The 27,571-nt window shown below is 44.4% G+C and overlaps 1 protein-coding gene across 7 annotated transcripts in view; it reads right to left on the bottom strand.

Moving 5' to 3' along the window:
- Positions 1–27,571, bottom strand: part of PBX1 (PBX homeobox 1) — a 279,800-nt gene that overhangs the window by 108,002 nt on the left and 144,227 nt on the right. Inside the window, exon 2 of one of the 7 annotated variants that reach the window (XM_089911879.1) lies at positions 1,862–9,092. The exons of the other annotated variants lie outside the window; for them this stretch is intronic. The gene's annotated coding sequence lies outside the window, so the exon portion shown is untranslated. The remainder of the gene's footprint in view (positions 1–1,861; positions 9,093–27,571) is intronic. 7 annotated transcript variants of the gene reach the window in all.

The following is a 27,571-nucleotide window of genomic DNA, read 5'->3' on the forward strand; positions in this document are numbered from 1 at the left end:
TATGTCACACAATGATTTGTGCACAAGTGTTCATAGTAGCTTTATTTGTAATAAAGAGCCCAACTGGAAACAATCCAAATGGAAAAATGGATAAACATATTGTAGTATTTTCTCACAATGAATACTACTCGGTGACAAAAAGGAAAACATTACTAAGTCGAGCACCAATGTGGATGTATCTCAAAATACGATTTTTGAGATTTTATATATAAGAAGTCTGACACAAAAGACTACATTCTGTACAACTTCATGTACATGAAAATCTAGAAGAGACAAACTATTCTAGAGTGGCCGGGGATCAGGGATAGTTGTGGGGACTGATTGCATAGGGGCATGAGGGCATGTTTTGGGGTGACAGATGTTCTCAATCTTGATTGGGGTGGGGGTTGGAGGAGATACACATATTTGTCAAAGCTCATCAAACTGGACACATGAAATACAGTTACTTATGCAAACTGCATCTTTTGAGTTGATTAAAAATAAAAATAAAAGAAATAATACATTGAAGTAAAAACTCTGATATATTTCCCTAACTTCAACCTAACTTATTTCTTTATTTAAGGGACTGATCCAGTCCATCTTTAAATACCACTAATGTTATATTGTGATTCACGTCAATCTAACTTCAAACAAATGATCATTCAGAGGTCTGAAAGTTTAATAACCCAAGGCTCAAAGAAGGAGCTTTTCTCGTGGGGCTCTGCCATCAGGTGCTGAGAAAACACAGAGTGGTTAAACTTCCAGGGCCACTGAAAGTAAAGGCAAGGAGATGCTTAGGTACCACTGTCAGGTAGAATCCACGTGGACACACACCATCCCTCCTTGTCTCTTTGAATCTCTGTCAATGGCATCACATCCCATTTTACCTCATAATCCTTCCTGAATATCTACAGAGAGACTTCTTATGAACTGAAAAATCAAAGGCATTCACATGACATCTATTTTCTGGCTCCACCATATTCCCACTCTACTTTCCTTCAATAGAGTGAACCTCTAGGCTTCATTTAAAGAGGGACTACAAGGAAACTAGACCATGAGAAACACACGGTATTTTCATCATCTCTTCTCTACCTTGTTCTCTTTCTGATTTTTAAGCAAGTTTTTCCCTCTTTTCTCTTTCTTTCCACGCTGCTTTGCTGACTTTTTCCCTATCTCTCTCCTGCATCTGTCCATCTTGTCTGCCTCATACGTGGTTGACAATTATTATTTTGACTTTCGGTGCCTTTCCTGGTTTGAGCCTTTGTTAAAATCTATGTATTTTTTCTGGAGGATAATGCATATGTCACTGTTCTTCGTGTGGCTTTTTCCCTTTTCTTTATTCGGGGAGCAGAGGAATGGATTTTTCTCCAAGAAGGAAGATGAAAGGAGGAATTAGGTTGAGACGAGAGAGCGTGGAATAAGAGAGGAAGGTGTCAATTAAAAAAATGAACCCCACTGCATCCCCCTCTTGACAGGTGGGGTGAGTGGAGCTGACAGCCGTCACATTAGCTGGCTTTGGTGGAACCCTCATGCCTTGTGGTCCCCTGAGCTCAAAAGGAGTGATTCCAGGGCCGGCGGACACACTCACACATTTTTACTTGGCGTTCCAATGCTTCCCCCGCAGCTATTTCTAATAATGGTAATTATAATGATTTGAGGCTTAAGCAGGGCAATTCCGGCCTGAAGGCAGATTGTAATGAAGTAGTCAGGGTGAAGGGAGGGGAGTGGGCAGCGGTGGGAAGAGGCTGCATGGGGCACTTTCAGGCCTTAAATAGCTTTGTCTAGTCAAGTGCAACCAGGGCGGCCTCATCCGTGGAGCCCAAAGTTTTGTCCCGCAGGATATTCAGAAATCCGTTTCTGCTGGGGAGGGAGGATCACTTACATCCACAGACAGGCCACGCTGACTCCTGGGCAAAGCAGCAGCTCTGTGTGCCGGGACATCCACAGCCCGTGGCCCTTGGTGGCTGCTGCTCTCTTGACTGTGGCTTGAATCACACAACACTTGGCTCGGTCCAGCCCCTCCCTATTCCCTCACCATAGATAATACTGTCCTAAGAGCCTTGGCCAGAATCCAATTACTGCTGATATACATCTTCCCTTGACTCCAAATGACTCTTTCTGCCATTGAAGGATACCCTGGAATGTTGAAAACTTGTCCTGATTGCAGAGTTAATGGTCATGTGGTCCTCGGCTCTGACGGAATGGCCTTAGGGACAGCCTTGATGGGTCTCTCTAGTCATCAGTGTTACCCCACCTCTCCGCTCTGCCCTTATTAAAGCCATTCGTTCTGAAAGCTAAATGAATATGTTTCATCTTCAAGTGCTGGAAAACAATAGCAGGCAGCCAGCGATCAGTATAGAACAATGCGGGCTTAATCACTGCTATTCTCTTTCCTTCTCCCTTTCTCAATTGCTTTCTTTCCAGCTTTGTTGCTACTATGAGCAAGGAGGCCCTAATACACAAGTTCACGAATCCATCTATGTGGATATAAGCACACACATATGGGCAACATACAAATCTCTAATATTTACAAAAAACTTCTGAAGTACAAAAACATACATCTTCTATATATGTATACTGTATATAACTTAATCTCATAATTTAATCTCATTATGTCTCTTTTAATCTCATTATATCTCTAGATATAATGTGATATGCGTAGATTATGCATATCTAGGTATGCTTACTTTTGGCCTCTCTATCCATTCAATAAATTCTTTTGCACCAAGTGTTGAATGAATACTTACATCTAAATACTTCATTTTACAAAAGCAATGTATATTTTTTTCAAATGACTGTGGTGTTGCAGATATGGAATATATTTATATTGGAACTGGAATAGAGATGAGCTAAAGCTATAGTGCGTATGTAGCTTATGCAACACAACATAAGTAATTGCATAACATATAATCAAATTAAGCATTTACACTAAATTTTAACTGAAGATGTATATTTTGTAATAGCATTAATGAATTATTGAATTAATGAATTTGGAAGGTTCCATGTTTCCCTTTTCACCTAATGTCTATAGCTCTTGCTATCCAGCTTGGAAAATGATGTCACAATATTATCTCTTTATTCCACATTTCCTTACTTCACAGATATTCCTGAAGTAACTGAATTCATTGGCAGAAAAGTATATAAATATTCCCGTTCCAGATCACAGTACCATCATAGGTAATTTCATCTTTCCATTCGTAGCCCCTTACGTGCTATCCAGGCACTTAAGTAAATACATACCACCGCAAGAGAGAAAAGTGTTCTATACGTCAAACTATATTTGTTACTCATGGTGATGGTATATTATTAATTTTATCACACTGTAATTCATCACTACAGATGATTTAATACCATGTTACCCTCAGGGCCTAGTACTGTGTGTGACATACAACAGGCATTCAAACAGTGTGTTAAGTGAACCACTTCTGTTATATCCATTTCATATAATGGGCAAAATATACCCATTCCCTAACTTCAAGAGTTAACACATAGTCCTGGCAGAACACATTATCTGATGGTGATGGCTTACAAATCACTGTGAAGGAGAAATTCAAATCGTGAAGCTGACTATTCAGCCAAGAAATAATAGATTGCAGTTAAGTAATTCAGTATTGTAGTTTTTATATTTTCTGTATTTTACACATGCAAATGAGTTGTCCGTTGAAGTTGGTTCTGGTTCATTGTGTACAGGAAATGCTTCCTTTAAACCATCACTGGGAATCTGGACTTTCAGCAATATACTTCTTACAACAAAATTCCAGGGGAAAACAAGAAAGCATATGACTTCAAAACATACAGTTCTAGCATTTGATATATTTGCTCTGTATATAAAGTGCAAACCCACTGAAATTACATACATCCGAATGTCCATTCAAATCACAATGCACAAACATGTAGTGAAAAGTACAAGCACACACACAAAATGAAGCCACACTTACGCAACATAGCAACATAAAGTAAGTAAATACCTGCAGGGGTACAAGTAAGCCCAACAATCCATTTGCACATTAGTCAACTAAAGAAAATAAGTAATAGAATATTTCTGTGGACATAGAAAGAAACATATAAAAGAGTTTATTTTTTAAAACAACACAGTTTAACTTTATGAAAGTTATTTTCCTTTAATTGATCAACAGGTTTAGTGTAAGATTTTAAAATATTTAATAAAAGTTAAAATCTTACTTATAATTGATTCAAATATAAAACTGTTTAATATTTTTATTTTTTAATTTATTGAAAAATTTCATTGGCAATAGTAAACAAATAATTTCAATGTCTCTTTAGCCCTCAGTTACGGTTCCCTTTACACTTGAGCAGTATCCTTTGGTCAATTTGAAGATGATCTTACTTATGTCCAAGCAGGTTACTTTTTATAAAGAGATGGTAGTATAGAGAATAAAAACATACCACATAGTATTCCAGCATTCTTTTTCTGCATCAATGACACATCTTTTGGAATTTCACAATAAAAATGACCTTCTTCAGACCCCACTTGAAACAATCTAGTCATCCTAGGATTTTCTTGAATGACAAATTCAAAGACCTGCCTCACCGCAACAGAAAAATCCTCCTTTGTAAGGGTAAACGTTCCACAGGAAACAAGAAAGACCCTTGAAAGTTGTAATGGTGGGTATCAAAAGATGCACATGACCCAGGGTTCCATGGTCCAGAAAACAGAAATAACATTGTGTTGATGGTAGCACTACATCCTTATGGGATACAACAATGAATGAGATACATGACTTGGCATCAAGGAGTTCTTAGTCTAGTGGGTGAGTCGCAAACATCCTGAGATTGATGGGATCAGCCAGCAAGTATGCAGAATGAGATCCATCCATAACCCGTCTGAGGTCAGAACTCTAGGGAAACACCAACATGTAAGGGTCTGATGGAGAAAGAGAAACCCATTAAGAGGAACAAAATAATGTAGAATCACAGAGGCCCAGGGCGTAGGGCTTCTGAGAAGAAGTCATGAAGGAAAGTATCAAATACATCAAAAAGTCCATTAAGATGAGAACTGGAAAATATACCTTGAACTGAGCAACTGCGGGGCCTTGGTGACATTAAGCAGAGCAGTCTCAGTCAAGGACGGAGACAAACGAAGACTGGAGTGGTTGAGAAAGTACCATTTCTGTCTTTGATGATTTGAATGAAATGAGGAAGGGAAAGGCTGTATACAGATGGAGAAAGATGGAGACAAGGGAAGGTTCCTGTAGGTTAGAAGAGACTTCAGAATGTCCACGGACTGGAGGAAAGGAAACATCTGAAAGGGATAGAGTGACGTCACAGAGGACAAATATAATGATGGGCAAAGCAAAAGACCAGAAGGGAGAAGAGGCTAGTATAAGGGGCACAGGTAGAAGAATCACCTTTATATAGAAAAGAGAATATCTCACAGAGAAAGTCTAAGAAAACTGGATATGTATCCAAATGGATACATTTGGAGACAATGTGGGGGGAGACTGAGGGATTTCCTGATTAAAGGGTTCAATTTTCTTCATGCAGTAGAAGGCAATGCCCTCTGCTAAGGAGGAGGCAGAACTCAGGACTTAAGGATCGGGAATATTTTTTAATAGTCACTAGGGTAACTAGCTTTCCCATCGTAGACAGGCAGAGCTGAAAGCCCAGGTGAAGCGGAGGAACTGATGTCCGGGGTGGCGCTAACCCTCATACTTGTATGATTAGGTCCATGCGGTATGCTCATCGTCCCTTTATCCACTCTCTACTACAAAACAAGACCATGTTTTAAGAAGGAAAGGTGGTACTCAGAAAGAAATGGATGACCTGGGGCTGATTTCCAGCCTCCTCTTTTATTTTTCTTCCAATTACGTATGGTGAACCTCTCCTGTGTCTCAGCACCTATGTGAAATGTTGGCTTCTTACTAGCTCACAAAGCCAACGGTGTAATAATAGAAAAAGAAGACACACCTGGCTCCCACAATTGCGGGGGGTGGGGGGGGGCAGGCTGGTGCTTTGTGCATCTCTCTGCAGGTTGTCCAGGCCATCTCCCCAGCAACCTCCCCGTCCTCCTGGTTGCCCACTCTGTAGGGAAGTGCCTGGTAGCTGATGCCCTGTGAGGGCTGGAGTGCTGACCCTTCCTGCGCCTTTGGCCCTCCTATCCCGCTGGTGATGCTGGAAGGTCAGGAAGATTTGTGGGAGCAAGGGTCCAGGCGATACACGGAGACCTGCCTAGCTCACACAGGCCGCCAAGCCATGCTCACTTCGGTGGCAGACTTCATAAGGCTCCGCTCTTTGACTGGCGTTGAGTTTATGTGAAAGTAATTAACAGTAATTAATCCTTAATTACAGTAATTAGCCAAGTCGCAGTAAATTAAACCACATCTGGAGCAGATGAGGGCTTCCGAATGGGAGGCAAAGAGAGGCGACAATCGGGGAGATGCTGAATTCATCTGACAGCATCTGATTAAGTCTACCTGTTGCTGGCGGCCTCATTTGCATGTTGTTTTTGTTTGCATTTCCCAGTAACCCTTTCAACGGCATTCACAGTGTGGACCTCTCGGGCCTGCTTAACTACCAGTTAGGCAGCCCTGCTGCCATGAGATGAGGGAGTTCCTTTGTATCCAGCAGGGTGGTTGGGTTTGCCTGGGCTTTATTTATATGTTCCCCCCTTCTTCCTACAAACAAAAATATAAATAGCAGGGACCTCATCAAGTAACAGGCTGAAATCAGAGGAGAAGCCAAGGGAGTTTTTTTTTTTTTTTTTTTGGCTGATGAAAAGGGAAGATGATATGAGCCATTAACATGTGTGATGGGAGAATGGAAGCAAAGGGTGGGAAAAAGGCAAAAGACACTTGCAAAAGTAGGTCAAGGGGGTCATCCCTTGTAGACAAGTTCCTAGAGTTGATAGAGAAGGAGGCCAGCCTCTGAAAGACATTGTTGACCACATGTCACAGACTCAGACATGAGTAGACACATATGTGTACGTACGTGTACACACACACACACACAGAATGCATTGGCAAAAAAACACTGGAATTCTCCATTTTTCTGACTTCATTCTGATGAGTGCTACCTATCTGTGCATTACATTTTTGCACATTAAAACAAAGGAATACACTCAAAATCCCACCATCCAGAGACAGGTGCTGACAAATCTTAAAAGAAGAGAAAATATGGCCCAAAATTGCAATGAATGGTTACTGAGTTGCTTCTTTAACACCAAGGGAATGGAGCCAGTTGAGTCCACTGGACTTTATGTCCTGTTGCTGTACTAGACTTGACCAAGTTCACGCAAAGCAGAACTTTTTCTGGGTAGTGAATCTTGGAGCCGGACCTGCAAGGTTGGTCAGACCCCAATTTAGCTGCAGTGGCTAAAGCGAGGGGAACAGGGAGAGCCATAGACGCCTTTGCTCCAGTAAGACCTTTCAAGGGGGAGAACACTGAGCCTTTCTGGAGGGATAGGAGAGGGCTGGGGGAAAGGTGAGAGGAGATAATCAGCTCGCCTCCTAATCTTATACCTAACCCGGCCCTTAGACCAAAGAGGAAAAAGTGACACTATTTCTTCCTCACCATAAATAGAGCAGTTCCAGGAGCCACACCTCCACCTCTCGAGGTGGCAAAGGAGAGGTCAGGACGTCCACATACCAGACTTCTGGGCACACAGTTGGCATCAACAGGTTACAGCCAACAAGGCACGAGCTTCAGGTAAGTGATCTGGCTGTGGGGATGCCTGTGCACCACTCCATCCACGTTTGCTTTTCTCATCAAGGCCATCAGGTCTGGGACTGACAGTTAGGGGCTATATTCATGGAGCAGAGCAAAACTAACTGACAAGAAATGGGTTCACTGACTCCACACTCTACCAGGCGGAAAGACCCTCCGTTCCTAACCTCCTCCAACTCTCTACTTTGCCTTCTGCTCCCCCACAGTGGTTTACTGTGGCCTTTAGATGTTCTGAAGCCCTCCAGGATTTATCCCAACAATAATAAGTGGCTCTGCTACTTACTACGTGTGTAACGTGAGGCAATTTTAGAAACTTAAGTCTGTTTCTAAATATGGAAATAGGGGATACTAATGGCACCTTTGTCAAAAAACTACTGGGAGGATTAAATGAGGCAATGAATTTAAAGTGCTTGCCACAGTACCTGATGCACAGGAAATATTCGGTAATGTTTACTACTATCACTACTACTACTACTACTATTACTACTTACAACTTCTTCTTCTTATTATTAATATTATTATCATTATCTGTCCTTTGCTTATTGCACTACGCTGAGAAGCAGCACAGTGTACTGATTAAAACATAGACTCTTGAGCCAGATCGCCTGCTTACGTTGACTCAATATGCCACTGATTAGCTGTGTGACCTTAGGTAAGTGAGTTAACCTCTCTGGGCCTCAGATTCTTTAACGGTTAAGAGAGGGATAATACTTATATCTACTTCATCTACTTCTTTTAAATGCATTAAATAAATTGCTTAAAAAGTGCTAAGTATAGTAAATGCTATATAAAAGTTGCCTGTTATTTACTATTAATAATAAATAATTTTTGACGATAAAAATAGGAAAACAATTTTTTGATGATAAAAAATACTTTTCGATGATGATAAAGATGAGGAAAAAGAGGGAGAAAAAAGTGAAGGCACAAATATGAGCACAGGGATAAAGGGCAAAAGGTAATTCAGTAGGTCAGTTCTGACCATTTTCATAGCGAGTGAATCTATCGATAGGCTATCATTTAGCGAAAAACTCACTTTTTATCAACGAAGGCATTCTGATGATTTGAAGCCGACTGCCCAAAATTTACTTCCTAATTACTGCAGGGATTGAGTCACATATTTTATGTTTGCTTTTTTAAACCGCTAAGGGCAGTTACCAAATAGCCCTGGATGCTGCCTGGAAAATTCTGCCTTGAAAATGCATGTCAACCACCTTTATTCAGATGGCCTATAAAAGGGCCTGTAAAGAGAAGCGGCTCTTGCAAGCAGAGCAGAAAAGAGTATAAACACTTAACACAGTGCTGGGGAGCCTACCAGCAAGAGCCCTACAATTATCTTGTGGTTTCCTAGAAGTTATAATGAGCTGATCCACTTGGCGTATCAAATTCCTCCTGGCCGGTTTTGTAGTTCTCACCCATGCAGAGACACGGCTCTATGAAGAAAAAGATCAGACCACTTAAACTGAAATATGTTGCAGTGGGTGGGGAGAATATAGAGAAAGAGATGCATCCTGCAGTTAAAAATTAGTCAATGACTCTTAACTGGTGTTGTAAAGTTAAAAACCAGAGGCCCTGAGCAAAAAATATGCCTTTTTGGGAAAATAAACAAATCTTTGGCTGGGCGAGGTTCCCTCCTTCTGTTGAGTGAAGCATGTTAGTTAACACAAATACCCAGATTTTCTGCATTTCCTCCAATTTCATTATTCAGGCCATAGCGAAAACCAAGATAGGTTATAATTCTGCATAATGGGCTACATGCTGCCTGTGAGGAAATATTATAATGGTAATAAATAATTTCTGAAAATTACGAATGACTTCTGTGTTTTTGGATTCACTTTGGAAAACAAATTATTGGTTTGCACAAGAAATGGGAATGTGTTTGTGCAGGACCTCGTCAGTGCTTGTGGGCACTTTGTTCCTTTCTCTAAGAAGCACAGTCTGAAATGGTTCACCTGTGTTAACTAGAGCCACCCCAATTCTCACCAGGATCAGTTGGAAGGAGCCAGCTCTGCTTTTTGTTCATTTGTTTCTTTTCTCACATCCCAGAAGATGATGAAGGGAGAACACAAATGCTGACAAATTCTACTAAAAACATCAGTGAGGTAAAAGCCTCCCTTCTCAGATCTGGGACAGTGGCCCTCATAGGTTGGGGGAAGGCGGTATTAACTGTTAATTTGGAAGCTGGGGCGAAGACCTCCAGCACACAAACAAAAGTCAGTTCATGTACCAGGTACCTACACCCAAATTCTAGCAGCTGACAAAGGCAAAGAGCCTCATGGCATGTGTGGCAGAGGTCACCTCTTCATGTTCCAAAGTCATCTCTAGTGCATGAGAGGGGACTGCTGCCTTCTGCTCCGAACTAACTCAAGACCTTACCATCGGGCTTCCCTGGTGGCGCAGTGGTTGAAAATCTGCCTGCCAATGCAGGGGACACGGGTTCGAGCCCTGGTCTGGGAGGATCCCACATGCCGCGGAGCGGCTGGGCCCGTGAGCCATGGCCGCTGAGCCTGCGCGTCTGGAGCCTGTGCTCCGCAACAAGAGACGCCGCGATAGTGAGAGGCCCGCGCACCGCGATGAAGAGCGGCCGCCGCTTGCCACAACTAGAGAAAGCCCTCGCACAGAAACGAAGACCCAACACAGCAAAAATAAATTAATTAATTAATAAAACTCCTACCCCCAACATCTTCAAAAAAAAAAAAAAGAAAAAGAAAAGAGCCTCATGGTCACATAAGCCTGGGCAGGGCAGGATTAACAAGGTTAAGCTTGCCTCTAAAAAAAAAGACCTTACCATCATAGGTGTGTGTCTGCAACACTCTAAATCAATCTCTAAATCTCAACAATAAAAACAACTGCAATTGTGTGAACGGATGCTGCTGCCAGAAGACCCACCCAAAGAACGACGACGTCTCTGCTCAGAACCACCAAGTGAAGGTTATTTGCCCAATTTACTTTCAAAATCACATTAGTTCTTGCAAAATGGACTTTATTAAAATACTCTATATAGGAATTGTATTCTTTTAAATTATAACCAAATGTAGCTTTATTAATGCCATACAAAACTGCACAACCACAGTCCCTGTGTTCTGGAATCTTACAATCAAAACCAACAGAATTACAGATTCCCTAAGATCGTAAGACAGACATTAAGGGCACACATTAAACAAATACATAAATTAAATAAGTTAATTACTGAATTTCATTACATGTTCATTATGTACATGCCAAGGGGTGAGTGCAATAACTCATTCAGGAGCTGCTAAAGGGTCAAAATATTTATCCCTGGGGGTCTGTGACAATAAAGCCTAAGCTTGGTGTTGAGCTTTAGCAACACTGTACCACCATATTGCACTGCTCAAGCATCTGACCAAAATGAAGTGATCAAAAAGAGTAGCTGGGGGCTTCCCTGGTGGCGTAGTGGTTCAGAGTCCTCCTGCCGATGCAGGGGACGCGGGTTCGTGCCCCGGTCCGGGAAGATCCCACATGCCGCGGAGCGGCTGGGCCCGTGAGCCATGGCCGCTGAGCCTGCGCGTCCGGAGCCTGTGCTCTGCAACGGGACAGGCCACGACTGTGAGAGGCCCGCGTACCGCAAAAAAAAAAAAAAAAAAAAAAGAGTAGCTGGAGGGAACCCAGAAAGCTAAAGGGAAGGGCTTCTTCCTGCATTGTGGAAACACTGGAGCAGCTCTTAGAGAAAGCGAACGCTAAGATGGATGCCCATCCCCAACTCTGCCTCTGCCCGCAGACACTCTGACGGTGTCACCGCCCCTAGATGTGCCTCAGTTTCTTCCTATGTAAAAGTGCACTCTGCCAGCCCTGTACAAAGAGTGCAATGAAGACACGAACAAAGCATACCTATGAAGAACTGCTTCATAGGGTGAAGTGCAGGGCTGCTTTTACTAGTAAAGCATTCTTTTTTCATTATAGGTTTTAAGAATTACCTCTCTTCCTAAAAGACTTTCTAAGGACCAATTTTATACTCCATAGACCTCCACCTTATACTCAATAGACTTCAAACATAGGGCTGATTCAATGAGGTAAGTGGCCAGGCTTACAATTTTATATAATTCCCTGGGGTGGTTTCAGCATGCATCCACTCATATACCCAGATGTGACCAGGCTTTTTTGGTTAATTCATTGGTTCCAGCCATATTCATGGAGGAATGCCACCTGGTTGATTAAACCGATCCTATGGTGATCTAACCTAATCACTGTTGCATGGCTAAAATAACTAGGCTGTCAGGGTCACTGTCCAGTTACTCAGGTGATGGACAAGTAGACCCAGGAGCCATCATTCCCATCCTGTCCTAGTCTCTCTACACTAAACCCATGGCAGAAAAAGACCACAGTCTCTATAACTTTAATTAACTTACTCAAATCAGAAAGATCCCATTCCCTAGAGGAGGCAGCTGCGGTTTGACCAAAATGTTGGTATGTAAAAAGAGAACTCACAAATAAACACCGTGCAGAAACTGCATTCCACAGTAGTCTCAAATGATTTTTAATCTTTTCAAAAACAGATTAAACTTGTAAGAATAAAGGGCCATATAAGACACCACGTAGTATAACACTTTTCCAGAGATAATATCCAATCACCCAGGGCAGTCAAAAATTTTCAACTAAACACAAGAGAAGGAAATTCCAGAAGCTCTTAGGTAGTTACATTTCATTTCCAAATCCTGGGGTCATCTAAGACTCCCTCTACCAACCGAAAAGTAGGACAAAGCAAATCCCATCATGGTGCCAACCACTCCAGTTGCCTTGGGCAAGTCACTTTAATTCTGTCTCTTGGCTTTCTTGCCAAAAACATGATGGATAGCTACTTCAGAGTAATGACTTACTTGCGTAGGCAAAGTGCTTTGAAGATAGGAAGCCAGAATATCACAGGACCATTATTTTTGCCCCGAAATGCGTTTGTTATGGGTTGGGCATCAGATGTTCCTTATTTGTGCATTAGTCTGAGAATGTTAGACATGCAATGGTTTAAGGATTGCTGGGAGCAAAACGGAACCCTGAGATGTGTTTATGGGTAATCAGTCAGTCTGGCAAACCACCAGGGGCTGAAACCTTACCTGTGGGGAAGCAGAACGGTGGTATAGAAGTTAAGGTTGTGCAAACAAAGGCAGGTTAGGGGAAGCATGCAGGTCAAGAGAGAATAAAGAGAACTGGTGTGCAGGACACTGTGGCATATGAGGCCCTGAATGACTAAGGCGGTCTCTCACTGGCACAACTTCTTCCTGGGGTTTCTGGTTAAGTGTGTGAACATGGGGCAGACGGCGAACCACTCTGTGAGAGACAAACATTCTGAAGACTCAAGAATCTGAAGTTAACGGAGGCTCGCTTTAGTCCAAACCTTGGGGGGATTTATGCATTATTAGTCTGTATCACAGCTTCCAGGCATTTGTCCCTTTAGAACAAGAACTCTCAAAGGCCTGCCAAAGAGGAAGGGACAAATGCAGGTCCCTGTTTAGCCTTCCTCCTCTCTGAGAGTCTCCACTGGGGGAGAAAGATGCCACGCTTAGGAGGCTAAAACACCAGAAGGGATTTTCTAATGAAAAGTGGAACCCAAAGGTCCCTCTGCTTACTACGGCATTTGTCATTCAAAACCAAGCAGCACACAAAAGGACCAGAGTAGGCATCGCAAAGATACAATAAAGGGATCCCAGTCAATGTCTGCAGAAAACAGGCAAAAGGCCCAGCAAGTTATGTCATCATCACCGGTAATAAGCAGAACCACGGTGCTCTTACACCTCGAGAGGTGACAAAGACGAGCATCACAAACTAGCCTGAAAGTAGCAGAAAAGAAAGGCAGAGTGGTTCCAAACTCTGTGCACCAGGCCCCATCTCTGGATGAGGCACTTGGGCTCCTTCCCCTTCACTTTGTTGCTAAAAAATGGCACCGAGAATACCTTTCTTCAGCTATTGGAAAGGGCATCTGCGAGGAAAAAGAAGGTACTAGATGTGAGACGTAGCATCACTGTTGTCTAGAGGAAGTTGTTTGCATTTCCCTGTGTGCGTGTCTGTGTGTACAGAAGAGGAAGCGCACTCCTGAGAGAGAAATCTAGGGGCCAGGAAGCTCAACAGAACTCCAGAATTTAGGGATGTGACTTATGTCTCTGCCAAGTGCAGAAAAGAGCAAAGGTTCTGATGGAGGCTGAACAGAACCCCTGTGCCACAAAGATCCGTAACCCAGTAACATCTGACAGTCTCATTTCCCGTTAAAACAAGATTCTTCTGGGGCTTCCCTGGTGGCACAGTGGTTGAGAGTCTGCCTGCCAATGCAGGGGACGCGGGTTCGTGCCCCGGTCCGGGAAGATCCCACATGCCGCGGAGCGGCTGGGCCCGTGAGCCATGACCGCTGAGCCTGCGTGTCCGGAGCCTGTGCTCCACAACAGGAGAGGCCACAGCAGTGAGAGGCCCGAATACCGCAAAAACAAACAAACAAACAAAAAACAACAAGATTCTTCTGGGGCCGGGGAAGGGTGAATCAAAACCAATTAAAACGCTTTGGAGCTTCTAAGAAGCTTAGTCCAAGTTTTAGATGAAAGTACCTTGTTTCAGGTAAGCCTATGTGTGCAGAGCGACCCACAGACTCACTACACCTACCCTGTGAGCCGATTTACACTCTTTGGGGATAGAAGCTGAGTTCAGTAAACACTCCCCACACTTCAGCTCCTTCCAGGCTGTGGGCTCTGGCCCTTCTTCTCATCTGCACGGTTCAAATTAATTATACACTTTAATTTCATGAATTATTAATTTGATTCTGACTCGGCAGCTTATGGTTACCCAGCGCTACAGACTATACAATTCCAGCTTCATTAAAACATCACCAGCTGCCTGAGAGACAGACGCTAAATAGGGGAGAGCAATAATAAAATCAAGCTTCCGGCGCATAGCAACAGAGTCTTCCCCAGCCGCAGGCAGTGCAGGGCTCTGCTGTCTGGCTGGCCCGGGCAGAGAGGAAAAAGTCCTTTTAGACACGTCCACGCCCCTTCTCAGAATGTTTCTTGGCCTTCCACCAGGTACGCAACTTCAGGTGGTCAGATGGCATGATGGGGGGTAGGGTGTTCATCTGTCTACCTCTCCCTCTAACCCCTTGCATTTGCCTACCACCCAACTTGAACTCTTTGAGGACTGTCACGGCTCCAGGCACAATGAGGCTGGCCACCACCCCGTGTCTGCCAGTGCCAGCTTCTGAGGAGGGTCCACGATGGCTTACAACCTAGCAGTCAGGGCAGAGCATAAGCCTCTAGGGAGTGAGTCCAAGGAACTTCTTTGCCCTGAGTCTCTCTTCCCTCTATTTGGCTGTTGGGTTTAAGAAGGGACAGCATGGTGATTGGAAAGGAATTGGGTTTTAGTTGCAGCTTGTAATATGCCCAGAAGTCAGTTACCTCACCATTCAGAGATCATTTATGCCTAATGCCTAGTCTAGGGTCTGGTACATGATATGGGCTGAATTGGTACAAATTCTCTTACCCCCCGTTTGCATTTATCAAATGAGGGAATCAAGTTCATAATCTCTGAAGTTCCTCTCAGTGATGATTTCTCCATGTGGAAAGATTACCGTTCTTACAAACCTTACGATGCTTGAGCCAGATTTGATAACTGTTCCCCAGAAAGTCCATGCTTAATATTAGCAAGAAACATTAGAAAATCATATATGTAAAACTCAAGAAGAGCACTGCCATAGGATTTTAGCTGTATCTTCTTGGAAAACATCCTGGGCAGTTACTCTCGGAAAAGTCCTGGTCACACCTGTTTTCAAAGAATGAAGAAACCACTGGCTGCTAAGACAAGGTCTCAGCTCCACCAGGACTATGGAAGTACAAGACAAAAGGGGAAGATGACCAAAAGAAAGGAGAGAGTGAGAAATGTTTCCTGAGGGGGGATGGGAGAAGAAGGGAAGAAAGCGAAAGAAAGAGCCACCCAAGCACCTTTCTTCTTCTCCCTTGTATACAAAAAGCCCAGTGAAGAATGCAGAGTCCTCTGTGGGTTCATATACTCCTTGAAATAAATAAAACCACAGCATTTCCTCCCAGCAACTTTGTGGCAAAACAATTTGTAGAAGGAAAAGGCTGGAATTTAGATATTCCATTTAGCTGCTTCAGAAATCTAAGGACCTTGAACCTTGTGGGATTTGAAATCGATAGAATTAATTAAGGGAGATGTCCGGCACTCTCCACTAAGTAATCAGCAGGTACAGTAGACCTGAAAGTCTATAAAGAAAAATGGAACAGGATGACATTGAGGGAGGCAGCAAGGATTAAAAAATGAGCATCCAAGTGGGAAAGGCACACACCCATTGATCGCGGCATAAGAGATTAAGGCTTCGGTGAGCAGCAAGACGCTTCTGTAATGGAAAATGGTTACAGAGCACAAGAGTAAGCCCTGCAGGTATCTATAATCAGTGACAGCCAGGCATAGCCACACGGGGGACCGACCACTTGCCAGGGAGCCTAGAGCTGAGAGTCAGTCCTGGGGAAAGATGCAAAACTGGGTTTAAAAGAGAATAGTATCTTACAGGATCGTGTATGATTTTTCACCATGCGATAGCATATTTATTGTTTATTTCCTTCATTAAAGTGGAAGCTCCACAAGGAAAAGGATTTTGTCTATTCTGTTCGTGTTGTATCCCTAGTGCTTAGAGTACAGCCTGACCCAATAAAGATGCTGAAAAAAGTTTTGTTACATGAATGAGCATCACCTGTTAAATAAGAACAAATGAATGAAACATTGCAAGTGAATATAGTATATGTAATAATAGATGTACCCCCTCGCTAGTCCTTGGGTGGGATCCCCCCTTTCCCTGGGGCAAGCCAGCATCAGGTGGAGAAAGTGGACCCACAGGTGAGCTATTGATGAGAAGCCAAACGAAATGTTCAGGATTCTTACCTGGGGAACAGGAGTGGACCTTTAGTAACTCCATCTTTCATGCTAATAACAGCAAATGGAAAGGGAGAGAATCCAGATAAACATTTTGGAAGGTATTCCACAGCAGAAAACAATGGCACTTGCCTAATAGAGCACTGCTGCCCAAAGAAGTCAAATGTCTCTGCTTTTAAGGCCTTATGCTTCTACCTCCATTCTCTCCTAATCCTATACAGAGGACAAACAAAAACACCTGCCACCCAATTTTACAGATGGAGTCACTGAGTTGTGGAGCAGTGTACCTAAAGAGAATTCTGGCCGCGTTGAGAATCAGATAGAAGAGAGTCTTAAGTGCCTCTAGCTCCCAAATTCATATGCAACCCAGTCAAACGCCTGTTCAAGTGCCCGTGGGGGAGAAGCAGAGAGTCCCACGTTCCTGGGTGCACAGCTGACCTTTCCACCACGAACCGCAACTGGAAAAAGCCCCCTGCACGACAATGCCAAGAGGCAAATTCCAGAAATAGGAATAGACAGTCTGCATGAACCTGAGAATGCTTACAGACTCTCGGGATTAGAGAGACCCTTACAGGCACCCACACCTGCCCTGATTCCCTCAGCCATCTTCTCACGGGTTCAAGTAAAGAGATGAGGATGCCTATCAAAGAAGTCCTGACACTCTTTTGGAGAAAGAGCTCCCCCACACCCTGCCCAGGAGGGTTCTCCTAAAATTTGTCTTTTGTTGCAATGAAGTTACAATCACTGTGAACAGACCTCAGGAAGGAAACCACAGAAGCCCTAAGCCCACCATAGCTTCAGGAAAGGAAGCAACTCCCTTGGACCAGAGATCACAAGACCAAACAAGCAATGTTCCACTGTGCATCTCTGTTACCTTAACAAACATCTCACCACCTCCTTGCTATTCCTACTGAAGAAGACAGTGGTTGGGCCTGGGGGCAGGGGTACTCAAGCACCAATGATAATATTTCTCTGGGTGAGCCCCTGGCAGAAAGCATGCTCGAGGGGCTCCTGTTTAGGTCAGCAGATGCTAGCCTGATAGGTAGCAGCTTTTGTACCCGTGACTTCTTCCAAATGAAGTTACAAGGCACCGGGGCTCTCGGATACATCACACAGTCCTAGGAGCTCTCCTTCCTTGGTGGACAGAACTACAAGGTGGGGAGTAAAATGCTGACTTTCACTGCAGAGTTCAAATGTCAGTCACGTATCCAAGAGAGCCTCAGAGGGATCAGCACGACAGCATAAGGATCCTTGGCACATGGGAACTTCACACAGTAAATGATCCAGCAGGCTCTGCCATCTAGGAGTTCAGAATCCAGATAGGGTGAAGTTTCCCATGAGCCCAGAGGTCTTTAACAACTCCCTGTTGTCATTAGCCCCATGGGACTATAAAAAAAATAAAATAAAATAAAAATATGTAGAACAGTGAAGGGAAGATTTTGTGAAACAGAAAACACAATCTTTCATTGTTTCCCCTGTCTTAAAAACACAGCGTTGGATCCTGTCTGGACATGGGGACTTTCCAGTTTGCATGTGAGGCTGGACATTTTGCATTCAATACAAATTAGTTCCTCAAAATCAGACTCAATTGTCATAAAATGTAGGGAAGTGTTTTCCCATGGGGCAAGCATTTGTGGTAAAACTGGAAATGTTCAACTTGATTCTAATGCTTTACGAAAAGGTCAGCGTGGGATTCCAGAGCTTTACCTAGAGGATGTGAACTCTGTTTGCAGGCAGGGTGAAATGGGGAGGGTCGGTGTGCCCAGGCTCGTCATGTCCACATCGCTCTGATCACATGTCACAGGGCCAGCAGCAGGCCGTGTGCTTCCGAAAACAAATGAACGCACGCATACACACGTACACACACACATATCCCATGTAATTTCAGGAGCCAAAACACTTCCAAATTCAATGACAGGAACAGCAGGCCACGGCTGGTACGCCCATTGGACAAGACAAAAACAATGTTGCTATGGCATTAATCTAAAGCCCTGGGCTTCAGTGGGGCCTGGAACAGAATCACCTGGGGATCTTCTCAAAAACACACATGCCTGGGCCTCCCCACATCCAGAGATTATACCCAAGACATGTACAACTTTAAAAAGGTCTCCAGGGAGTTCTAATACGCCATTCGTCTACTCCCTGGTTTCTTGTAAATACGATTTTTACAATTTGAATTAATAGCCTAAAGCTTTCAAATACTCAGGCCAACTGAAAAGGGCTAGTACTTCCCGGCGTCCAGGTTCCGGCTGTGGATTCGTCAGAGAACTGCATCACATTTGGAATCGGGGCTCGCATTCCACACGTTACCCTGTTCGTCAGACCATTAGCCTCCTAACGTTCCCTCACACAGGATGAGGTACAGACAGAAGAGTTTCTCCCTACCCCTACACCCCCAGATTTAAAGCTGAATGAGAGCGGGTAGAAAAATGGCTCATCATGGCATTGCCTGCTCCTGGGACACCACCCTGAGCGTGTGTCCGTCTCATAGGCCAGCATGCCTGGGTAGGTCTCCTAGGCAGATCCTGGTAGCCCTCGGCTTGTTCAGTTTATCGGATATGACGCGTCTCTGGCTGGGAGTAAGGCTGAGTAGAATTCTGAAACACTTTCGTTATCAACCAAAAGTTGTCATTTGGCCAGTTCCTGAGGGTCAGCCCCTCCTCTTTCAGTAAATCCAAGCGTGATTCAACTGGGCCGGGTGGGGCAGCTTTACCATAAGGACTGGAAAAACAGGACTGCAATTCAGCTTCAAAAGACCTAAAATAGGCCTTCATTGTGATTCACGTTTGTCCATTTGAAAATCTGAAACCCTGAAACAGACTTCCCTCTCACAACCAGTCCCTGCCACAAAAGTAAGACTCTGTCAGTAGCTCCATCATCTTTATATCAAGTCTGGATGGTCAAAAGCATTACTGAGTCTCTGATGACCTTCAGCCAGGTAACCTCTGTCATCAGCTTTGATTTCACCAAGTAGCAAAGGTGGGCTTAGCTCATCCCCAAAGCCCGGGCAATCCAGGGTTTGGCTTTTCATGTGCTCCTAAGTCAATGCCACACGAATCCTCACCATGTGATAACAGCACAGTAGATCTGCAGAATCGTCTTAGAGACTACATTTGCCACCCAATTCCTAAATACTCCTGGTGGGCAAATATTCCTCTTAGACCTACACATACCAGAGTTAGTCCTATAGGAGCAGCAAGCAAAACAATGAAGGTCACCACATCTTGACCACTCAGAGTCAGAGTTCCCAAATGTGATCCAACTGGGGGCTTCAACTCGTAGTTGCTGATTTTCACCCAGGCACGTTGGGGGTAACAGATCCTTTTGCAAAACACAATCTAGATTCCCCAAAATGACCCTGAACATGCTACAATGCCAACACCACACGATATCATTATATATTAATCTATATGTATGAGTTTAGAGTAAAAACATAAATAAAAAGGTAAAGCATGCTGTTACTGGCAAGTTCACATGGAAATACACTAACATTTTTACTAAAGTGTGCATAGCTTAGGAATCAGGCTTAGACCTAACTCCCAACTCCATGACTTAAGTGTGTGTGCCCTTGGGCAAGGTTCACTATTTTGAAGCTCAGTTTCTGAATCTACACCAATGGGGATAATATTACCTACCTTGATTCTTCTTTTGCAGATTAAATAAAACAGCAAATATGGTGTCTGACACATAGTAAGTACTTAATAAAAGACTGCCAATATGGTAACAGTTACCATCACTTTGGTTATTAATAGAGATTACTCTCCTTGAGATCATGCTAGGTACGGTCTGTTAGCGGTGGACAAGAACTGGATAGGGGGCAGATAACATTAACTGCACTTACTGCTCTGAAACCACAGTCTCCCCCTAGTGGAAGCCTATTAATTTGTTTGTTCTTGCACTCTGATGGGTTCAGCAAGGCACACCCTGTTTCCAGGCAGGGCTGCATGAAAAAAAAACTTTGTTTTGTTTCCCCCTCGGAAATGAGCCCTGGTCCATGCAGGGGATGTATCCAGAGAGCGTTTGTCCTAACCTTCTGGAGCCAACACACACCTGCCCGAGTAGCCGGGATGCTGTACTCCCATCGTCCCAGAGCTACTCAAAGACCATCCCAGTTGCCGCTGGAAGTATTTCTAGCTGCATTATTTACTTGAACACCTGTCTGACAATCCTAGACAGCGCTCGGTCTTGGAAGGGAGGGGCCACCGGGCCACCCAAGATTCCTTCCCAATATGGCTGCATTTGCTGGTCTGTATTCATCCTGCAGCCCAGAAGGGCCATCCTCTTCCCCAAGTCTGGTTCTGCTCATACCATACACCAGTAGATAGATGTCTCCAAGAAATACCTCCAATGTCATGTTCTTAAACGCTCTCAAGAGACCCATGTACCTAACGCCATGCTGATGTGGATCAAATAAAGAGCGTCTAACTATGGCAACTAACAACATATTAACCACCCTCAGCTATCCTTCCTGTGGTGGCATGCTACTAGCCAATATCATTTCCTTCATTTTTACCAATAGGAGAACAGATAGAGTGAGAATTGCTAGGAAAGCACAATCCTCTTTCTGATCTTTTGGCCTTTGTTTATTTGGTTCTTTTCAAATGTGATGTCCATTCATCTGCCTTCTGCTGACTCCAAACCTACCTATTTCTCAACTCATTGTCCCAACTCCTCTCCATTGCCATCAATTTCCCACCACCACTACCCTGGAACGAAACGGCTCTCTGCCTCCAAGACTGAATATTGTCTGTATCATAGGATTCACTATTTTAATTATGTTCCATAGCGAACGGTCATAGCCGGAGTGAGCTCAACAAATTGAGATGACTGCTTTTTAGGTCTTGTGAGAAAGCAATTGTGTACGTTTTGCCTTTTTTTTTCCCTTTAACAGTTTCTAACTCAGTACCAGGCACATACCAGCTGTTGAATAAAAGCCTGAAAACTGACTGAAAGCCTCCTCTCAAAGCCTCACTGCAACCTGCCTTCATACAAATGTTTACAGGTAAGATTCTCGCTGCCGGAGCTTAGGTTTGGCTCACCAGGCCCTGCTTTCTCTGCACATACTGCCTTGGGCTAAATTGCCTAATTTTGTCAATATTTAGGTTTCATATTCTGTTCAAGGGGCTAAGGATCTTATTATTTATTTAACTCACAGGAGTCTTAAGTGACTGCATGTTTATGAAAGGTTCTGAGGGCCCGTGATGAATGATGCTACATGTGTACAGAGCCCCACTGCCTTACATATAGATCCGCGGGTGGTGAGTTCAGTCATACACATAAAAACACTACTTGGCAGCCACCACGCACACCATTTTCCTATGATCTGAAAACATCTTGCTGGCATAATTCATAAGCAGAACGCCTTTATATTTAATGACCCAAATATGCCAGCCACGTGCCTCTGAGAAGCAAGTTAGAACCAATAAAACAGCAACAATTTTGTTACAACCCCCTACCCCCAAATAATCTCTCTGCCTTAGATTCTGACCTCTCTGAATGGCTGCTCTCAGAAGCCTAAGAGGGCAACCAGCCTTTGTGGGAGGTCATCTCATGGGTGGTGATGAGAAGAGGGTTGGAATCAAAGGGCCCTGGCAGTGTGAGTTATAGGTCCAAAGATACAGATTTTTAATGGACTGACAGAATTTATGCTTTCAGGGGAAGACTTTATCCTGGCCAGGGTTTCTGAGTCAGAGGAACAAACTCAGATAATTCACAGACTGAGAAAGAAAACTAACAACAGTCCCCCAGTCCAGCTTCCCACATCGAAGGCACGGGCTAGAGAAGCAAAAGCGGACCTGTGTACATTGAACTCATCCACTTACTGAGTTCCTACTATGATCCAGGTATTATTTAGGCACTAGAATATAGCAGGAAACAAGTTAGATCAAGTCCCCATCCATAGTCCCCTATAAGTTCCCCTTCTATCTTCAGGAAAAATGAAAAGATCCCACAGCAATCTGCTGGAGAGGGTTCTTGGGTTACTAAGAATGGACTGACCCTGCTGCTGAGAACCTCGAAGTCAAAGGACCCTCAGATCACTAAGCCTTCCGAAGGCTCCGTGAACAACTAATTGCAAAGAAAACAAACAACCACAACAACACTTCCATGATTGTAATCAGGTCTCTGCGGCACTGAAAGGTTCTCCATTAGAACCACCAAAGACGACATCATCATTTTTCACTGCTTTTCCTGAAAGAGATTTAAGAAATGAATGGCTAAGAATGGGCACACAACTGAGAAAAATCATTTAATGAAAGAAGCATCGCTTGAGAAGTCCAATTAAAAGTCGTATTCATTCATTCAGTCAATTATTCAATAGTCAACATGTATTGAGCAACTCTGTGTGCGAAGCACCGGAAGAGCTTGGTGCCTTGGGAAATACTGAGATGGATGGCAGAGTCCCAGCTCTGGAGGAACTTAAAAATCAATTGGGAAATTACAATGCTCATTTTACAGATGAGTAAACAGTGGCATGGACACTTAAGGGATTTATTTTAAATGCTTCATCCTATAACTAAATCATAAAGTCATCATATAGATGGAAAACACTGAGCTGGAAGGTAGGACGTCCTAGTTCTAGCCCTGGTCCAGTCCCTTCTTTGGTGCTCCAATCTCCTCTGAAAAATAAGGAGGCAGGTCTTTAGAGGGGGTCCCTACAGCTCTGAGATTCTAGGACTCTACAACTAGTGACCAATAAGGTTTGGTGGTTAGAACTGAAGAACTAAACCTTTCGACAAAGGGAATATCTTTTTTTTTGCAGTACGCGGGCCTCTCACTGTTGTGGCCTCTACCGTTGCGGAGCACAGGCTCCGGACGCGCAGGTTCAGTGGCCATGGCTCACGGGCCCAGCCGCCTCCGCGGCATGTGGGATCTTCCCGGACCCGGGCACGAACCCGCGTCCCCTGCATCGGCAGGTGGACTCTCAACCACTGCGCCACCAGGGAAGCCCAAGGGAATATCTTTTAATAAGAATTATTATTTAGCTAACTTGCAGTCCTACCTAAAGGAATATGGAAGCCATTCCATTCTGTTGGCATTGTTGTATCTCTTCTTAGAACATGCTTAGTTCTAGGTGGGATATGTCTTCTACGGACTTTCTAGCTGGTATCTCTGCCATCTTAGCAACAATGGCAAAGGAAGCTGAAGCCCTCCCCTACATCTCCCTTCAGTCCCTGTTAATTGTTATAACACAGGGTACTAAGTGTTTGCAAGAGCTATGTTGCTCCGTGTAAGAATGACTGCTCCAAAGATAATGTAACCAGTCTGTGTGTGATGTGACAAATGCAGGTTTGGACTATGTGTAAAGAACTCTTAATTAAAGGTTTAATAGACAGAGGATTGAACGAGATCACATGCAAGGTCCCTTTCAGTATTAGCTTTCTATATTATATTACTATGAATTTTGTGAAGATAATGTAAAAGATTATCGAGTTACCCAGTGAATCTCAAGCGTTAACTCATTTCTATTCCACGTGTGGGTACTAACTTCCAAAAAAGAAGAATAAAAATTAGTGTAGAAAAACCTCTGTTTGGATTTTTAAAGACAGACCATGTAATACTTTTATTACATTTTCAGATTTTTCTCAGAACTTGGGGGGGTGTCTCCTAAATTGCCAATCAGCTGGCCACTTTTGCAGTATGTGAGCTATAAAATCATACGTGTGAAGATCTAAATGACAGAAAGATTAGGTTTAAAGCCTTTTGCTTATATTTAATTTTTTCCTTCCTGCTTCCATTTGTCCTTAACACTCTTATTTTTTTGTTCCTAGAGGCACAGGTGGTTCTTATTTCAGGCTGCATGCATGGTTCTGCTATTCAAAGATTAATGAATAAAGGGGGCCTTGTAAACAGATTAGCATGATAATGGTAATAATGCTCTCTGCTGCCTTCTGTGCCTACTTCAATCTGTGTGCCCCTGTGAACGCCTCCCCTCCCCCGTGCATGGGTCTCCTTGTCCCGCTTTCCCACCACCTGATTCTACCCTTTCAGTCTTAGGCAGACAAAAGTGAGTCAGGAATCAGGCAGCTGCTCAGAGAGCAAGAGAGGACAGGAAGAGGGGGCAAGTGATGGAGACAGACAGACAAGCAGAGTAGACAGTAAAACACCCAATGCGCTTTAGGATAAAAAGCTTTAGGCAGAATAAACAGACAAAATACAAGACTTCCACTGTCTAATGCAAACAATACCTTCACACTTGCTTCTTCTTAGGACATGTGCTGCCTGTCACGATTGTATCTTCCCTCCTACTTTTTATTTTCATCACACGCTTGACATCCTATACTTGCCATCATATACATACCTTTGCATCTCAAATTCCTAATTCTTCTAGAACCACACGCATGTCAAGGAAGGCCCAGAGGTAACTTGTCCTTTTGGAGAATGAGGTCTAGAAGCGAAAGCTAGCTGTCGATTTGGTTTTTATAGGGACAAGTTCAAAGGGCCTTTCCTTGAAGGCTTTAGCGAGAGGCAGAAATCTGGACCTCTCTGAAAACTTCCAGCTCCCCCCTGGGGGCTGAGTATCAGCTATTATTCCGTGGGGCCTCAGTTTACACACCTCCCTGAGCCTCAGTCAGTCGATGTCTCAATCTCCGCACCCATGGACCTTTCCGTGGGTCCTCTCCGCACCCGCGTCCCTTTAACTCTAACCCACTGTCTGCTCTCCACACCTGCGTGAGGATGAGCTGGGCAGGGAAAGTGACTCTGGAGGGACGCCCTCAAGAGGCCCACGATGTGACTTAAGTCCGATAGTCAAGGTCGGTCCCTACAGCAGGAGAGAACGTGGAAAGCACCCAGCACCCATGCCTGCTGGCCCAGACGGAGACTCCAGCAGCTGGGAGACACTGAGCCGAACAGGCCTCGGGGCCCACACACCAGGCCAGGAAACTCAGCCCCATCCCTTCCTTTGTCTCCTAAGACCTGCACGTGTTTTCCCTCATTTGAGGGGAGCCCAGAGCACGGAGAGCCGGGCTCACCCTCTGCCTCTCATGCTGATTAAAGTTCCCCCACTGCCTCCCTCTGACCCCCATGGGGGCACCCACCCCACCTCCTTCCTCTGTGCCTTCTGATACCAACCGGGAAAAGGGAATCTAAAAATAAAGCCGGGGCCAGAGTGTGCACCACTCGACTGGGCTCCCGTGCTCACAGATCTGCTTATTTTGGGCCTATCTCTCCCCAGCGAGAAGACTGCTAACAGCCTGTTATCAGCCAGTCGGTGAAAATGTGCTCCAGCCTGATTAGGCCTCAGTCTTTGCCAAGGTTATAAACAGCCGTTATCGTTTTCCCGAACAGAATAATCCGGACAGTATCAGCTCAGAAACATATGGGCCACACAGAGAAGATAGCCGCTGACGGACACTTCATTTTAATTGTAACGAGTGGGTAGCGGCAGCCTGCAGACGGCAGACAGAGAGCTACCCGATTGGCAGCAAGGGTTTTTTTTTGTTTTTTTTTTTTTTATAATCCCTTCTTCCTTCCCTGGTTTCCAGTGCCTAAACGGCTTTGATATTCTGGGTGGCATAATGAACTAGACCCTGCCCCAGATGTTACCAGTTACCAAGCATGACCCTTCCCTAGAAGGCAGATGGGACCCTTCTGATTCTCTTACAGGCGAAAACAACAACAAGAAAAAACAGCAAAGTAGAAAGCGGGGGCCGGTGATGGTGGTGGTGACCGATACAGTTCTTTCTACCCTTCGGCCCCCAGTTCAATTTCAATAACCCATCCTCTCGCCGCACCCTGATCTCCTGCCCCACAGCCAGGCTTCTTGTTCAGAGACCCACCCCCCAACCCAGCCTAGGAATGCCACATCCTAGTGCCCAGCAGAGAGACAGCCCTCCATACGTGGTGGCTGAATGTTTCTAACAGAGCGTGTATATTATTTCCTTCAACTTTTCACAGGTAGACATAGACATCAACCAAGATTACGCGTGTGTGTGGGAGAAGCCCAGGTTTGTAGGGATTCTGTGTCCTGAAAGCAATTTCCCCAATCTGCTTTCTCCCCCTCCTCTTTTGGGACCGACTTGTTCCTCAGGCTTGTCGCAGAAATTCAACCATCTGTAGCACTGGAGGGTAGGCAGGGGGGTATCCCCAAAAGAGAAAACTGGGATGATAAAAGTTTCGGTGAAAGGGTTCATCTATGTTTCCAGGTCAGCAGACATCGCGGTTGCTGACAGCTCAGCCCTGGGTCACTGCTGCTAGCCCGTGGCCAACACCACCACCTCCCCGTTCTTTCACAGGGTGATGCAATCTTTCCCCCTCATGTGTCACTAGAAACAGAGTGGAAGGAAGAGGGAGAAAGAGCCGATAGCAAGAGGGTAGAGCGAGATGAGCGTGTCTCTCGCATCCTGCAGCAGACTCACTCGGTGGCACCTGTCCTGTTGTTCTTGCCGTTGCTGTTTGCTGCCTTACCTGGGCTCACACCTGGCTGGCCAGATGGGGTCAACAAGAACAGGTGGATTCCAAATCCGAGGAAGATAAGCACGGCTGTCCCCACCTTGGACTCAGCTGCCACTCTTCACTCTTCTGTTAGGCATCCACATGTGTCAATATTTCAAACAATTAAACACCTTCAACGTGGTCTTCCTTTCCTGGCCCTCTTCTGTTTCCTCCGTAAACCCTCAAGTGGCCTTTCCCTTTTACCATAGAAAACCAGCACCTTCCACTGCCCATGCACACACTCAACAAATTCAACAGCACTGGAGGAGTCCCCCAGTTTAAATTCAACTTCTGGTGGCCTTCGAATAAAGAGGAAAAGAGAGAACCGAAAGGAGAAAAAGGAAAAAAAGATAACTGAACCAAAAAGAAATTCCCTCCAACCACAATGTCGTCCTTCTTTTCTTGACATCAGTTTCCAATTCTGCAGAGAAAGGATATTGCTTTGCCCAGGAAGACACGGTAACAATAGCTGATATTACTGAGCACGGGTGTACGTGCCAAGCACTGGTGGATGCGTTCTACATACATTTGCTGATTTGACCCTCAAAACAATTCTACGATTCACACCCAAGTGACCTGCTTCCTGGCTGCATCTCTACAA

The sequence above is a fragment of the Delphinapterus leucas genome, chromosome 1 (assembly GCF_059928025.1).
Source record: "Delphinapterus leucas isolate spDelLeu-1000000601 "Yukka" chromosome 1, BTC_Dleu_Yukka2, whole genome shotgun sequence".
NCBI classification, from domain to species: Eukaryota; Metazoa; Chordata; class Mammalia; order Artiodactyla; family Monodontidae; genus Delphinapterus; species Delphinapterus leucas.